At 37.8% G+C, this 17289-nt stretch overlaps 1 pseudogene; it reads left to right on the forward strand.

The window, feature by feature from the left end:
* The first annotated feature begins 3719 nt into the window (after window positions 1-3719).
* Window positions 3720-5982, forward strand: LOC118037305 (pectinesterase-like; annotated as a pseudogene).
* Window positions 5983-17289: the final 11307 nt, after the last annotated feature.

Raw genomic sequence — 17289 nt, forward strand, 5'->3', positions numbered from 1 at the left:
GAGAAACAAAACAAAACATGCTTAAAAAACAAAAATTTTACATCCTTAACCATTATTTTTTGAAATAAAGAATCTGCCAAGAAATTAATTATTTGTGAGTGTTTTGTGTTAATTTCTTGTTTGTAACCAGAAAACTGAAGTTGAATCCTACCTTTGTGTTAAAGATGGTTCTATAGTAGGGTATTACTTGAACTCTCACTGGGTCTGCGTGAGAACTTAACTTACAAACCTGGAAAAATACTTTAATTTTCAAACTAAGACTAATGAATTTTTGAGTTTATCTTCTTCTTCTTCTTCTTCTTCTTTTTATATTATGAATACTTTTTCTGGACATAATCACAGATGAACGAACAGCCACTCCAAAAAAATCAAACTCGAGGTCATCGTATACTTTTTCCTCTAGCAAGTCATTCCGATTCCTCCATCTTCTTCTGCTTTTTCTTTTTTTCTTCTTCACTGTTCGTATTACACGTTAATTTGACACTACTTAATTTACTGGGTCCTTATCTTTTCTTCTCTTTTCAGTTCTTATGTTATATACTACTTTACTTGATTCTTATGCAATGTTTGTGCAGGAGCTTTAGACATGCACGTTAATCACGACAATGGGGTGCAACACGTTACTCGACCTGAAAACTATATCTTTGAAGGAGAAAAAAAAAAAAAAAAACAATTTATAAAGTCAAAGGAACAATATTGTAAGACTCTGATGACATCATTGGCGTGATGCAGAGCCATGGCAACAAGGTCCCAAAAGGCAGGAACATCTACCAGAGCAATGTTACTTTGTAATAAATTAATAATGTTGGGTCTCCTCCTCCTTCTTCTTCTCCTTCTTCTTCTTCTCGCTTTATTCTTCCCTTTGCTTAAACGTTCATTCATTATATGACTACTCATAAAAAGAACTGGAGATGCTAAAGAGGAAAATGCATCGACATGGAGTGCAGAAGAGGGAACGAAGAGCGGAATATAACAAGAATATAATTAGAATCTCGTCTTCATTGCCAGGCATTAGATGCTCTTGCTGGAAAATATATATATATGGATAACCACTAAATCATTTGCAAAATAAGAAACATAAACTAGCTAGACAAATAAAGATAAGAAATGGATAAAAAAGAAGAAGATGAGGGAAGGATCTTTTAATAGAATTACACAAAAAGCATTGTTTTTTAAGCTTATTTCATGAGTCCCTGAAACAATATCTTTGATACGATAGGTTATTTTCTGGTTAACATCTCAAGAGTAGATAAGTGCACATCACAAGTGCCACACATGTAATATGATAGTCTCATAAATAATTCCTCTAATTGTTCATCATCGAAGTAGAATTTATAAGTATTTGATAACTTACATTAAATTTTTAAATGAATACAAGGACTAAAATAGGAGGTAATTTAGTGTTTTTAACTAGTTTGATTCTTCACGCTACTTAGCCGGATGGTATCAATTTTTTTTTAGCCGGATGGGGCAAATAAATTTTAAATACAAAAAAAATATGCAGGTGATAATATTTTTCTGAGAAGAATTGTAACTACAAACTGAAAAGTTAATACATGCATTTAATAAAATAAATAAATAATTATATGCATCAATAAATGATAATATGTTATTGTTCTTATCAAATGTTGGGTTGTACACCCCATTATCAGTTCGTGATGCTTTGTGGCTAGACATGAGCATGGATTTTGTATTGGACTTACCTCGTACACAACGGACTATAGATTTTATTTTGATTGTAGTTAACAAGTTCTCAAAGATAGCTCAATTTATAGCCTGCCAAAAGACTATGGATGCATCTCAGGTAGCCCAACTTTACTTCAATGAGGTTGTTTGTTTGCATGACATTTCTAGGTCCATCACTTCGGATAGGGATGTCAAGTTCATGAGTAATTTCTGGAAGAGTTTGCGGGGAAGAATAGGAACTCAACTTAACTTTATCTGGGCTTATCACCCCCAGATAAATGAGAAGATGCAGTCTCGATAACTTACTACGAAGCTTGGTTAGAGATAAGCCAAAACAATGGGATATGGCATTCCCATGGGCGGAGTTTGTTTATAATAGGTATCAAAATTGGACCATCCAATTGAGCCCTTTTGAGATTGTCTATGAACATAATCCTTATAGAGAACTAGAGTTAATTCTCATTCTTCATATTGGACACTTGAGCGTCCAAGGTACTAACATAACAAATTACTTGCATGGGATTCATAAGTAGGTCAAGTAGACAATTAGTGACAATAATGCCACGTATAAGGCTTTGACTTATACTCATCGTAAAAGACTAGTGTTTGAAGTCAGTAATTTGGTGTGGACAGTCCTTACATATGACAAGTTTCCAGTTGATGAGTATAGCAAGCTAAAGGAAAGGAAGGTAGGTCGTTGTGAGGTGTTGTAGAAAATAAATGAAAATGCCTATAAGATTCGTCTTCCTCATCATCTTAAGACTTCTAATGTCTTCAATGTTCAACACTTGACTTCCTATTTGGAAGAGGAATAGAACTCAAGAACGAGTTCTCTTGAACCTGAGGAGAATGATGTACTTGAGCTAGTGATAACAAGTGATTATGATTATGAGCAGTCAAGTATGAGTCTGCCACAACTAAATAAGGATATGCCCCAAACAAATTATATGGATAGCCTAGCAGATATATTTATGGACAAGTGAGACAGGTCTAGGCCAAAGAGGAAGTTTGGTCTTATCGAATCAAAGTAACAAATTAAAAGGACCATAATTTTTTATCCGATTGTTGGATCACGCTCAAAATTTTATAGGAGTTTTCAGAGGCACTTTTTCTTCGATTAGCATGGAATTGCTACTTTGATCATCAAGTCTTTAAATTTTGACAATCTTACCGTAAGGGCTCGAGCTTAGTAATTTTTGCGCTTTTCCTTGTTATTTTTGGATTTCATGCGTTTTAGATTTCAAGATTTCTTTGTAATCTTGGATTCTTATTTTTGTTTCCTAGTTGAGATAAGATTTCGGATCTATTTAATGCTTTGTAAATCTCTTAAGGAGGAGACTTTATCATTGTTATTCTAGAGAAAATAAAACCTTTGAATTTGGGATGCACATCGACAGCCCCTTTCGCTTATTAAAATTATTTTGTTCTTTGTTTGTTTTTAATGTCTTCAGCTTCCGCTGCATAAAAAATACTCACTAAATAAATACTCCAAAGATATATTGACTAGAATTATAAATTGGCAAAGCACACCCTATTGAGTCTTGATGTTCAAAAATAGTTAGCTCAACTTTACTAAAAACTAACAAATAAATCAAAGCTCAACAAGCCAAAAGGGAGACCACCATATACATTAACACTAAATCCTTAATCTTAATATTACCCCTTTAATTAATTGCCTTCCTTGTCTCTTATATTGTTCCTTTCACTTTATAAATTGTTTTTTTTTTTCCTTAAAAAAATATAGAGGAATCGGAAATATTAAGTAGTTTCAAATTAACATTGTAAATACAAAAAGTGAAAAAGAAAAAGAAAAAGAAAAAGAAAAGCAGAAGAAGATAGAGGAATCGGAATGACTTCCCTAATATAAACGTTCCCATCACAAAGGGAGGACCCCACTTGAGTTTTCTGATTACAAACAAGAAATTAACACAAAACACTAGATCGACAAGCCACAAGGGAGAACACACCATCACTGCAAGTCTATACATTAACACTAAATCCCAAGTCTTAATATTAATTGCTTTCTATGTCTCTATATATATGCTCCAGTTTTGTGTACACTCCATCAAACACATCATCACTGCAAGTCTATAGACTCTATACCCGCCCTTCATTAATTTCTTTCCATTTTTCTCTACACAGTCGAATCAAAATGATCCAAGAGGATCATGGAAGCTTGACCGAAATATCAGATTCTGGCAAGCACATTTCCTTCTCCCATAAAAACAAAAGCCTCTCTTTAGCTCTCTTTGTTTCTCTCTTGCTTGTCGCCACTATAGCTGCCGTTGTTACTCCCGTAAATTCACAGAACTCCAACAAAAATGGTGCTGCTCATTCCATCATAAAGATGTCATGCAGCTCCACAAGATACCCAGAATTGTGCTACTCTGCGATTGCCAATGGCCCTGGAGCTGCCGCCAGTTTGGCAGCTATCAACGACGAAAACGATGTTCTTATACAGTCCATAAAAGCCACTCAACAAGCTATTGACACCAATACCGCCGATATAGAGAGTTACAAAACCACCAATAAGATGACACTCACCAATCAGCAAACTGATGCTCTCGATGCTTCCACGGACAACAATGAGTTGTCTCAAAGTGATTTACAAAATGCTGAAAACAGTCTCCTTTACTACACTAACGAGATTCCTCTTAGCGATCAAGATGATGGGCCGGACATCAATACCCCACTGAGTTCTTGCATAACCTACCAAGACACGATCATGGATGGTTTCTCTCATACCGCCGCAGACAAGGAGGTGCGTAAAGATATTTCGGATGGAGTAGATAATGTTAGAAAAATGTGCATGAATTACTCTGGCAATGAGCATGAACATGACAGCCACTCGCACTGCAATGAGCTCAAAACCACAAAGAGGAATCTCAAGGAGGAAAACAGTAGAAATGAAAGTGGGTGGCCAAAGTGGTTGTCAGTTAGCCAACAGGAGGTTGTTGCAGTCATCATCATTGACACCAGATGTGGTGGTGGCTGCTGGATGGCAGCGGGAATTATAGTACAGTATCAGCTGCAGTTGCTGCTGCCCCAACGAGAAGCAGTAGGAGGTACATTATCAGAATCAAGGCAGGTGTTTACAGGGAAACTGTGCAAGTACCAATCAATAAGACTAACTTAATGTTTCTTGGAGATGGAAGAAGGGAAAACGATCATTACAGCAAGTAGGAGTGTGGTGGATGGCATCACAGCCTTCCGTTCTGCCACAGTTGGTATTTTTCGTTTTTCGATTCCTTCATTTTGCACACTGTTCCTTTTCTTTTTAAGAAAAAATGATACAAATAGAATAATTCTAGAGATATCTAGGTTCTTACACTAACAATTCTCATGAACGATGCAGCCGCAATGGGTGAAGGATTCCTAGCCAGGGACATCGCCTTCGAAAACACAGCCGGTCCGTCCAACCGCCAAGCCGTGGCATTGCGTGTGAGTTCTGACCGCGCGGCATTCTACAAATGTAACGTGCTTGGATACCAAGACACCCTCCATGTCCACGCAAATCGTCAGTTCTTCATAAATTGTTTGATAGCAGGCACGGTCGATTTCATCTTCGGCAATTCTGCAGTTGTTTTCCAAGATTGTGATATCCATGCTCGTCGTCCCAACCCAGGCCAAACAATCACAATAACAGCCCAAGGGAGGAGCGATCCTAATCAAAAAACAGGGATTGTAATTCAGAAAAGCAGGATTCATGCCACTTCTGATCTACTGCCAGTCAGGAGCAATTTCTCTGCGTATCTCGGTAGACCTTGGAAGGAGTATTCAAGGACGGTTGTCATGCAATCATCCATAAGTGATGTGATAAGCTCGGCTGGGTGGCTCGAGTGGAGGGGAAAATATGCACTCAACACATTGTATTACGGAGAGTATAATAACAGCGGGGCTGGTGCTGCAACCTCTGAAAGGGTCAACTGGAAAGGATACAAGGTGATTACTGCTACAGCTGAAGCTAAAAGCTTTACTCCTCGCAATTTCATTGCTGGTAGTACGTGGTTGAAATCCACTACCTTCCCATTCTCTTTGGATCTCTAATTATTAACGTGTCTTTTTATGACGCTACCATCTTAACTACCTCCGCTGTGTACTTGGAGTGTTGATTGGTTGTCTTTTATCACCTGCATGTCTCAGTTTTTCGTTCCCTTGTTTAAGAGTTTCGCTTCATGTTTATGGTGTTTGTCACGTTCTCCTCCGTTTGTGGAGCTTGTCTTTTTGGTCCTAGCATGCATGGACTCTTAATCATGAATAATAGTGTGTGAAATCAATATTTAAGTTTACTCTGTTGATGTTGCTTGAATTTATAAGCATGTACCTTTGCTATTATAAGCATTTAAGAGATGTGTTCACTTTCTGTGGTCTCCGCCTGCTTACGATATAAATTAAGGATAAGGATTCTCCACGTAAAGACAAGAACAGAGATGATGGTTAACAATTCTGTGTTTTTTCACGGTTTTCATGCCATGAAGAATCTAACACAAAGCCCAGCAATAATTTTCAACCACATCACTATTGAGCTTGGCCCGTTAAGCAAGGTTCAAATCATAAAAATTGAAGGGACTTGCTCCTCTTTACCAGTTGTTTAAGAACCGCTTGTTGAAATGACCTTGCAAGTTGTTGATTATGGCAAGAAAGTATAGATGAAGCCATCAACCATCAACCATCAACAGTCAGAAGCATGCAGTTCTGACAAACACAAACATATTGTTAGAATATGTGATTGGGAGTAATTTTCTTCTATAATAAATCACAAACATATTGTTAGAATATGTGATTATTAGCTATTATTAGAAATAGAATTCAAATATAGAAATAGAATATATTTTTTGTAACAGTAGCATAAGTTTAGTAACTGATTCTTGTGTGTGCGCGCGCGCTGCATTGATGAATAATATATCAGAAAACATTTTATTCTCCTTACGATTAATATGGTATCAGAGTCGCCTCTATATTTCCTTCATCTGTCTTAAGAATTAGACGCTGTTTTTTTTTTTTCTTTGTTCTTTTTTGATCATATTTCTTTCTACTCATCATGACTACTCACACAAATAATGATGGTGTTGTTGCCGGGAATGCAAAGGTAACTTTACCAGCATTATATAAGCAAGATGTCTCTTCATTGCTTACTCCAAGGAAACTTGATGGCATCAATTATGTGGAATGGGCTTTCAACGCTCAAAATAAAATCCAGGGTTGGAAATGTTGGGGATTTATTTCAGGTTCAAAAGTTGCACCTAATGACACCAATTCTGAAGAATATAAAAGCATGCGAAGATGAAAATTGCTTGATCAAATCCTGGTTACTTGATGCGATGAACAAAGACATTAGATTCATTTTTTTTGCGCTTGCCAACAACAAAGAAAATTTAGGATATAGCTAAAAAAACATATTCAGTTAGTCAAGATGCCTCAAAATCATATTAACTGTACTATGCGGTAATCTATGTTTCCTAAAATGGTGGTTCTTATATTTCTTATTAGGGAAAATTAAAAAAACTTTGGCAGGAGATTGATGCTATAGATGATTATACAATGAGTTACAAAGCTGACATTGAGATATATACCACTAAGGTTAATTCTCAACAAGTTTATATTTTCTTGGCTGGTTTGAACTCCTCACTAGATGGAGTTTGTAGATAGGTACTTGCCACTGTACTTAATTATGACAAGAAAGTATAAATAAAGCCAGCAACCACATGAAATGAACTTGGTCAAAAGCATGCAGTTTTGACAAATACAAACATATATCTCCAGCACTTCCTTGTTAGAAGTACTTGTGATCTTCCAGGCTTTTACATTAATTTATTGATGTTAACTTATTGATGTAGTTCAGCTTATAATAACGTAACGGGTGTTTTTTAATAATTAGATGTGGATTTGTTACAACTAAATAAAAATATGCTTTAGGCAAATTATATTGAAGGCCTAGTATATATATTTGTGGACTAGTATGACTGGTCTAAGTACAAAAGGAGATGTCTAGTTGTGTCAAACAAAAAACATAGATTAAAAGAATCATAATTTTTTATAAGATCATTAATCACGCTTAAATTTTTATAGGAGTTTCTAGCAGCTGTTTTTTTAAAGTATCTATAAAATCGCTACTTCGATCATTGAATCTTTATATTTTAAAAATCTCGCTTTGGGACCTCGATTTTGACAATTTCTATGATTTTTATTATTATTTTTTGGATTTCATATTTTTTTCTAATTTTTAATTTTTATTTTTTATTTTTTTTTCTAGTTGAGATAAGGTTTCTAATCTATTTAAGATTTTGTAAACCTTCTAAATATAAGAAACTTGATGAGGATTGCTATTCTATAGGAAATAAAACCTACGAACTTTGGGTTCATATTTATAGTCCTTTTCGCTTATTTAAATTTTGTGCTGTTTCTTTATTTGATGTTATTTTTAGCTTTCAAATGCATCACTTAATATTCATTAAATTTATTAATCGGTTCAATAATTACCAAGAACAATCATAAATAATCTCTAGGAAGATCCAGTGGTTCCAATCTTAAGACAATAACTAGTCTCGTTATCTCAAAGGATTAATTCAGATGTTGAAGATCCAACCTTAGGTCTCCCTGTTCAAACCTTGTTATTTATTTTTTCATGTCCGGTTATATCACTCTACTAGGTGTGTGATTAATATACATATAAACCGTCTTAATTACAAGGAAAAATAATAATAATTGTGTTTTCTCAAATGGACACGCATACATCTCATTGTTTATAAATTCTCAAAAAAAAAAAAAAAAAAGAGCGCAGGTTAGGAAATGGTGGTGATTTCTATAAATAAATAATAAGAAACGCAACATTTGTGCTTAGTGATTAAGGTTAGATTTAGCCAATACAGAGTTTTTAATGTAAATTAATGTAAAATACAGAGTTTTTCTATCAAATCATGGAATTGTTGTTATAATAGTTATAGAAAGGGACACGTAAATGCACTCACTGTAATAGTGATATTACAGTATCTTGACATTATTAACGAAGCTCACACACCAATATCTGCACCGAGACAGAGTCCCTCGCAGGTCCTATTTAACGAAGCTCACACGCCAGTTAAAGTTTGAACTTCCCCTCAAAGCCCTCGCGCTGATTGTGCCGACAAAAAGCTAAGCTAAGCTAAGCAGTTTATGGACTCCATCAATTCCTTCAAGGGATATGGTTAAGTAGACGAGGTCGAGCAGCAAGCCTTCCGGCGAAAGACACGTAAGCGTTTGATCATTGTCGTTGTCTCCTCCGTTGTTCTTTTAGCTGCGATCATCGGTGCTGTTATAGGAGTTGTTGTGCACAACCGAAACAACAACTCTTCGTCCAACCCGGTCCCTCCTCCCGAGTTGACTCCAGCCGCTTCACTCAAGGCTGTTTGCAGTGTGACCCGGTACCCGACCTCATGTTTCTCCAGCATCTCTGCCCTTGAAACAGGAAAACTACGGACCCAGAGGTGCTTTTCAAGCTCTCTTTACATGTTGCTATTAATGAGCTCTCCAAGCTCAAAGACTACCCAGATAAGCTCATACAGAGCATTGATGACGCTACCCTTCAAGATGCTTTGAAAGTCTGTGCCACCGTGTTTGATGATGCTGTAGATAGACTCAATGACTCCATATCATCGATGGCTGTCGGTGAAGGTGGAAAGATTTTATCAACAGCTAAGATGGATGACTTGAAGACTTGGATCAGCACTACAATTGTTTAATTTCGTTTCGTTAGAAGAAGAGTTTGTGGCAGAGGTCTGTATTTTTTAGAAGAAGAGAAGAAGGACTTGTATATTTCTTATTAGTTTCTGATGCAGGAATCCTGCTTTTATACACGTTACATAATCAGTTCATCTCAACCATTCATTAATTGATGGCTAAGATTTTTACACATGCAGGAAACGGTTGTAACAGAATTGAAAACAGAAATAACAACTTTTAACTGCTTTAACTGTTTTAACTGCTTTAACTGATTTCAAATAGAATCTTCTTCCTTTACTTCCTTCTTCACGTTATAACTTCAGGATTAGCATCTGAAGCTTTAAAACCAAGTAACCAGCTTAACTTTCAACAGCCTCTCCTAAGCTGCTTACTGGTTTAACTCCTAGATTCAATCTTAGTTGTTTGAATCTGTCCTTAGGCAATGCTTTCGTGAAGATGTCTGCAAGCTGTTCTTCACTTCTGCAGAATTTCACATCTATTACTCCCTCTTGTAGAGCCTCTCTTATGAAATGATACTTCCTGTTTATATGTCTAGTTCTTTGATGAAAAACAGGATTTTTGGCCATTGAAATTGCTGACGTATTATCACAGAACAAGGGTGTTGCCTCAGCTTGCATTTCACCAAAATCATCAAGAACAAACCGTAACCAAATGGCTTGAGCAGTTGCTTCAGATGCTGAGACATACTCAGCTTCTGCAGTTGATAATGCAACTGTGTTCTGCTTCACAGATGCCCAGGAGAATGCTCCACTTCCAAAACTGAATGCATACCCAGAGGTGCTCCTGCTGTCATCTTCACTTCCTGCCCAATCTGCATCACAGAATCCAATAAGTGTTGATGACTGATTTCTAACATATTTGATGCCATAGCTGAGAGTTCCTTGCACATATCTTAGAACCCTTTTTGCAGCTCCCATATGAATTTTGGTAGGTCCATTCATGAAACGTGACAACAAACTGGTTGCATACATTAGATCAGGTCTTGTTGCAGTTAAATATAGTAAACTTCCTACTATTTTCCTGTAAAGACCTTCATCAGCCAATTCACTTCCATCTGCCTTCTTCAGTTTCTCACCAGTGGCCAAAGGAATAGTTATTGGTTTGCAATCCTCAAGACCAAACTTGTTGAGCAAGGATTTTGCATACTTGCTTTGATGAATGAATACTCCTTGATCAGTTTGTAATATTCCCATGCCAAGAAAATGATGAAGAAGTCCAAGATCAGTCATCTCATATCTCTGCATCATTTCCCTTTTGAACTCACACAGCATCTTCTCACTACTGCCAGTGTATATAATGTCATCAACATAAATTGAGACAATGATCAAATTACCTTCACGATCTGACCTTGTATATAGAGTAGCTTCACTTGTACTCCTTTTGAATTTACACATGGAGAGATACGCATCAATCTCACTGTACCAGGCCCTTGGTGCCTGCTTTAATCCATATAAAGCCTTCCTGAGTTTGTAGATTTTGTGTTCTGCATTCTTCACTTCAAATCCCTCAGGTTGTTCTACATATACATCTTCTTCAAGCACACCATTTAGGAATGCTGATTTAACATCCAACTGGAACAACTTCCATCCCTTTTGTGCTGCAAGTGCAATGAGAGTTCGGATTGTGTCTAACCTTGCTACTGGTGCAAAGGTTTCATTGTAATCAATTCTAGATTTCTGTGCATATCCTTTAGCCACAAGTTGTGCCTTGTGTTTCTGTATTGTTCCATCAAGATGAAGTTTGATTTTGTACACCCATTTCACTCCTATAACAAGTTTGTTAGTCGGTCTCTCCACCAATTCCCAAGTGTTGTTCTTCTCTATCATTTCCAGTTCTTCCTTCATAGCCTCCTGCCAGGCTTTATCTCCAGTTGCTTCTAGATAATTCTCAGGTTCTATGATGCACATATGACACCTTGCATATATCTCTTCCAAGGATTTCAACTTTACTGGAGTAGAACTAGGTGTTGATTGTTGATTGTGATCACTGTGAGTATCTTGTTGAATTTCAGCAGAATGTCCTTCAGGATTTTCATCTTCAGCTACATCTCCCTCAATATTGAGAGGCATTTGCATTTGATTCATCTGACTTCTTCCCCAATTCCATGACTCATTCTCACTGAAAATCACACTTCTTGAAAGTATAATCTTCTCAGATTTCAGATCATACACTCTGTATCCCTTTTCACAACTTCCATATCCAACAAATACTCCTTTTGAAGCTTTGCTATCCCATTTCTGCCTTAGAGATGATGAGATATGTGTGTAGCATAAACACCCGAACACTTTCAGGTGCTTGATTCCTGGCTTTCTCCCTGTAAAGGCTTCAAATGGTGTTTTTCCCATAACTGATGTTGTATAGCACCTGTTCTGAAGATAAACAGTTGTACTTACAGCTTCTGCCCAGAATCTCACTGGTATTTCTTTCTCAATCAACGTGGACCTTGCCATCTCACAGATTGTCCTGTTTTTCCTCTCTACAACTCCATTTTGTTGGGGAGAATGTGCAATTGTCAGCTGCCTCTCCATTCCTTGTTTTACACAGAATTCTTGAAACTCGGTTGAAGTGTATTCACCACCTCTGTCACTTCTCAACTTCTTCAATTTGTATCCACTTTGCAGCTCAACAAATGCTTTGAATTTTGTGAATATATTGAGTGCATTTGATTTGTTTCTGAGAAAGTATACCCAGCACATTCTTGAATAATCATCAATGAATGTGATGAAGTATCTGTTCCCTCCCACAGAATCATTCTGCATTGGTCCACACAGATCAGAGTGGATCAATTCCAGTGGATAGCTTGCTCTCCACGTTTGTTCTTTATTGAATTTCTCCCTGTGATGCTTTCCTGAAGCACAGCCTGCACACACACTTTCTACTTCTGTCAATACTGGAAGTCCACATACCATCTCCTTTTGTTGCATCTTTTTCATGCTAGCAAAGTTCAAATGTCCCAGTCTTCTATGCCAGATCCAGGAATCTTCAATCACTGATGCTTTCCTTGCTGCAGGTGTCATGGACTCAAGTGAAAGGGGAAAGCAACGATTTCCTCCCATGATCACTTTTGCTACAATATTGTTGAGGCTTTCATCATCAAATATCACTGCTTTGTTTCCTCCAAACAGGATATAATAGCCATGCTCCATCATCTGACCCACACTCAATAGGTTTTCATCCAATCCTGGAACAAGCAGCACCTCTTGTATGTATCTTTTTCCATGCTGAGTCTTCACAACCAATGTACCTTTTCCAGTAGCTTGCACAAGGTCTCCTGAGCCCATCTTGACTTTGCATGTTACTGATCTATCAATGTTGATTAGTTCAGATTCTTGAGATGTCATATGGTTGCTGCATGCACTGTCCATGAACCATATATTACTATCTTGCAGACTTGCAGAATGACAAGCATAGAACATGGTTCCTGTGGTTACTCCTTCTTCCTTTGCATAGTTGGCTAATTGTTTGTTACTGTAACTATCACAATCTTTTGCAATATGGCCAAAACGATTGCATCTTCCACATCTTGGTTTTCCTTTGTGCCTGCACAATCCAAAATGATGTTTCTGACAGACTTGACACTGTGGTTTTTCTCCAGCTTGACTGCTCCCTCCAACAGTGTTATTCCAGCTTGAATTGTTGTAGCTATTCAGAGTTCTGTTTGGAGTCCAATTTGATCCCCTCTTGTCTTGTGGTTGCCACTTTTGAGTAGGTCTGCCTTGGAAACTCTTGTGAGAATTGTATCCTTGATTGTTTCCAACTTTTAAACTGCTAAAGGCTTTTTCTGTTCCTCTTAGCTTATCCCTTTCATCATGCAGATCCTCCCTCTTATCATATACCTCAACAGAAGCAATGACTTCTTCTGCTCTTAGAACTTCAAGATCTCGTGTCTCTTCAATGATTGACACAATGGACTTATATCTTCTGCTTAGACTCATTAATAGTTTCTACACAATTCTGTTTTCTGAAACATCTTCACCTAATGACTTTAGGTTGTTTATAGTTGCAAAGAATTTAGCTAGATAACCATCTAAGCTTTCACTTTCTGACATTCTCAAATATTCAAAGTCTGCTCTCACTCCTTGAAGTTTCACTGCTCTAACCTTTTTATCTCCTCTGAATTCTCTGCTCAAAATATCCCAAGCTCCTTTTGCAGTCTTCTCGTTTCTTATTCGTGGAAAAAGATCGTCTGTTAATGCTCCTTGTATGAGGCTTAATGCCTTAGCATTCTTGATTTTGTTTTCTCTGGAGATAATGGATGTTTGCAGTGAAGAAATCTCAGCTTCACTCTCTTCATCGCCTGATCCAGTTGCAATCTCAGATGATTGATGAGATTTTGTTCCAACTTCTATTACGTCTCATAGATCAAATGCTATGAGGATTGTCTCCATTTTTACAGCCCAAAAATCGTAATTTGTGCCATTGAACTGTGGAGTTCTTAGATCTCCTCCACCAGAGCTTGATCCAACCATTGTTAAGAATAAACAGTTTTAATCAATTTGTTTTCACAGTTTACGCCCCTCTCATGAATCAAAGAAGCTCTGATACCATGTTTAATTTCGTTTCTTTAGAAGAAGAGTTTGTGGCAGAGGTCTGTATTTTTTAGAAGAAGAGAAGAAGGACTTGTATATTTCTTATTAGTTTCTGATGCAGGAATCCTGCTTTTATACACGTTACATAATCAGTTCATCTCAACCATTCATTAATTGATGGCTAAGATTTTTACACATGCAGGAAACGGTTGTAACAGAATTGAAAACAGAAATAACAACTTTTAACTGCTTTAACTGTTTTAACTGCTTTAACTGATTTCAAATAGAATCTTCTTCCTTTACTTCCTTCTTCACGTTATAACTTCAGGATTAGCATCTGAAGCTTTAAAACCAAGTAACCAGCTTAACTTTCAACAACAATTACTGACCAAGAAACATGTTTAGATGCGTTGCAAGAGTTGAACGTTACAAAGCATTTTAACCATACAATTATTGATCATGTCAAGGCAGAAATGGAGAACTCTACCGAGTTTGTTAGCAATAGTTTGGCTGTTGTTGCAAAAATCCTGGGTTTGCTTTCTGATTTCAACATCCCAATTCATAGAAGGTAACTTGGATTTGAAAGAACCCATAATTCAGGGTTTCCACATTGGGTTGGTTTAGGAGATAGAAGACTACTTCAGACGTCTACTCCGAAGCCGGATGTCACGGTGGTGAAAGACGATAGCGGGCACTACCAGAAAATCGCTAAATACCAACGGACATACCGACGGAATTTTTTCTGTCGGTATTTTTCGGCCGAAATCACCGACGGAAAATATTCGTCGGTAATTCGGTCGGTAATTACCGACGGACTATTTCCGTCGGTAATTACCGACCGAATTACCGACCGAAAAATCAGAATTAATGAAAAAAGGGCGGGCAGTAGCGCGGAGGTTTTGGCGGGTGATTTTTCCGACGGAATTAAAAACTGGGGCCCGTACACGTGAGGGGACCTATTCACCGTAAAAAAAAACCGACGGAATCACCGACGGATTTGAAATGCCAGATCCGTACCAGTGACGTGACGGGTGCACCGTTAAAAATACCGACGGAATCACCGATGGATTTGAACAGCAGGTCCGTGCGGTGACGTGTACCGACGGTTTTGCCGACGGATTCACCGACGGTATTAATGTCCGTCGGTAAGTCCGTCGGCAAAAGTTAATATATGGCTCCTCTGCCGACACTCTCTCCCCCATTTCTCCTTCTTCTTCCTAATCCTAACCCTCCCCATCTGCAAAATAACCAGCCCCCCCCTCACCCCAAAACAAGAATTTTTCTCATCTCAGCACAACAAGTTGTATTTGTTTTATGGTCACAGCATCCGTGTTCTGATTTACCGACGGATTTTATCATTTTTTGTAAGTAATTCTATCTTTTAAAATTTTAACATTTAAATGTTAATTTTATTGTTTTTTTAGTATATGTATTATTTTTTTTTAGTAGATGTACATGTTTTATTGTTATTTCTCAAACAAACTTGTAGTATATGAATGTATAATTTTATACTTGTTATGGTTTGTTTTAGATTTTGTAAGATTGTATTTGTTTGAAAATTGTTAAAATTTAATTTGTAGAATTACCGAATTACATGTTGTGTTTTGAAATAATTAAGAGCTTGCTTAATTAATGGGTCCTTTTTATAGAGGTTTGATAGAAGTCATGGATGATCGTTCATGGATGTATCTAGATTCACCCCAAGGATTGCGGAGGATGGATTATTGTAACGGGGTTCAGGGTTTTATTAATTTCGCAACATCTATTCCCAGAAATTTTACTGGAGGCGGTATTAGGTGTCCATGCAGGAAGTGTCAAAAATAAAAAGTATCTGCATCCAGATGTTGTAATGATGCATCTTCTACACAAAGGGTTTGTGGAGGATTACGAGTGTTGGTATGCACATGGAGAGGTATTTGTTAGTAATAGGAGAATGGGAGAAACGGTGGTTGGGTCAACTTCTAGTGCTAGCAACGTGCATGAAGCGGAAAATGACAACACTAATCCTTACAGAAACATGGTTATGGATGCAATGAGAATGAATCAAGATAATGTCAATCAATGTCCAATCGTAGAAGAAGAACCTAATGCAGAGGCAACTAGGTTTTTTGATTTGTTGAAAGATTCTGACGAACCATTATGGGATGGCTGCACAAACCACAGTAAATTATCGGCTGTGGCACAGGTGTTCACCATCAAGTCAGATCACGGGTTGAGTGAGGCCGGGTATGAAAAAATTATTGATTGGGCAAGAAGCATTTTACCAGAAGGGAACAGGCTCAAAGAGAACTTCTATGCTGCGAAGTCCATGATGAAACCCCTCAGTTTAGGATACCAGAAAATTGACATGTGCCCTAACTTCTGCATGTTATACTACCTTGAAAATGCTGTGATGACCGAGTGCATGACATGCGGGCATTCCCGTTACAAACCCAGAACTGGCAGGGGGAAGACTCTAGTGGCATATAAAAAACTTAGATATTTCCCGATCACACCTAGACTGCAGAGGTTATTTATGTCACCAAGGACTGCTGAGCACATGACATGGCACCAAACACACGATGTCGTTGATGGTGTGATGGTGCATCCTTCTGATGGCGAAGCGTGGAAACGCTTTAACAGTGTTCATCCTGACTTTTCTGCTGAATCAAGGAATGTTCGACTTGGGTTGTGTACAGACGGGTTCAACCCATTTGGGTCATTTGCTGCTCCCTATTCTTGTTGGCCGGTCATTCTCACAGTTTATAACTTGCCACCGGGAATGTGTATGAGGCCGGAGTTCATGTTTCTATCTACTGTCATACCCGGTCCAAGCAGCCCGGGGCGGAATATAGATGTTTGTCTTCGACCGTTGATAGATGAGCTGGCGCAGTTGTGGTCCTCCGGATCTCTGACTTATGATATATCTAGGAAACAAAATTTCCTTATGAGGGCAGCTTTGATGTGGACTATCAGTGATTTTCCAGCTTATGGAATGCTTTCTGGTTGGAGCACGCATGGGAAACTCGCATGTCCATACTGCATGGAAAACAACAAGGCATTCACGCTAGCAAACGGAGGTAAAGCTTCTTTTTTTGACTGTCACCGTCGCTTCTTGCCACTTAATCACAGGTTCAGAAAGAACAGAAAAGATTTCTTTGTTGGTAGAGTTGAAAAAGATGTTGCATCCCCGCGTCTTTCTGGTGAAGAATTGCATCATGTTGTATCAGAGTACGGTGACATTGTGTTTGGCCTTCAATCAGGTAAGCAAAAGTTTCTTGGTTTTGGTTTGACCCATAATTGGGTAAAGCGAAGTATCTTTTGGGAGCTTCCGTATTGGAAGACTAATCTTCTCCGCCATAACCTTGACGTCATG

This window comes from Populus alba, chromosome 1 (assembly GCF_005239225.2).
Source record: "Populus alba chromosome 1, ASM523922v2, whole genome shotgun sequence".
Taxonomy (NCBI): Eukaryota; Viridiplantae; Streptophyta; class Magnoliopsida; order Malpighiales; family Salicaceae; genus Populus; species Populus alba.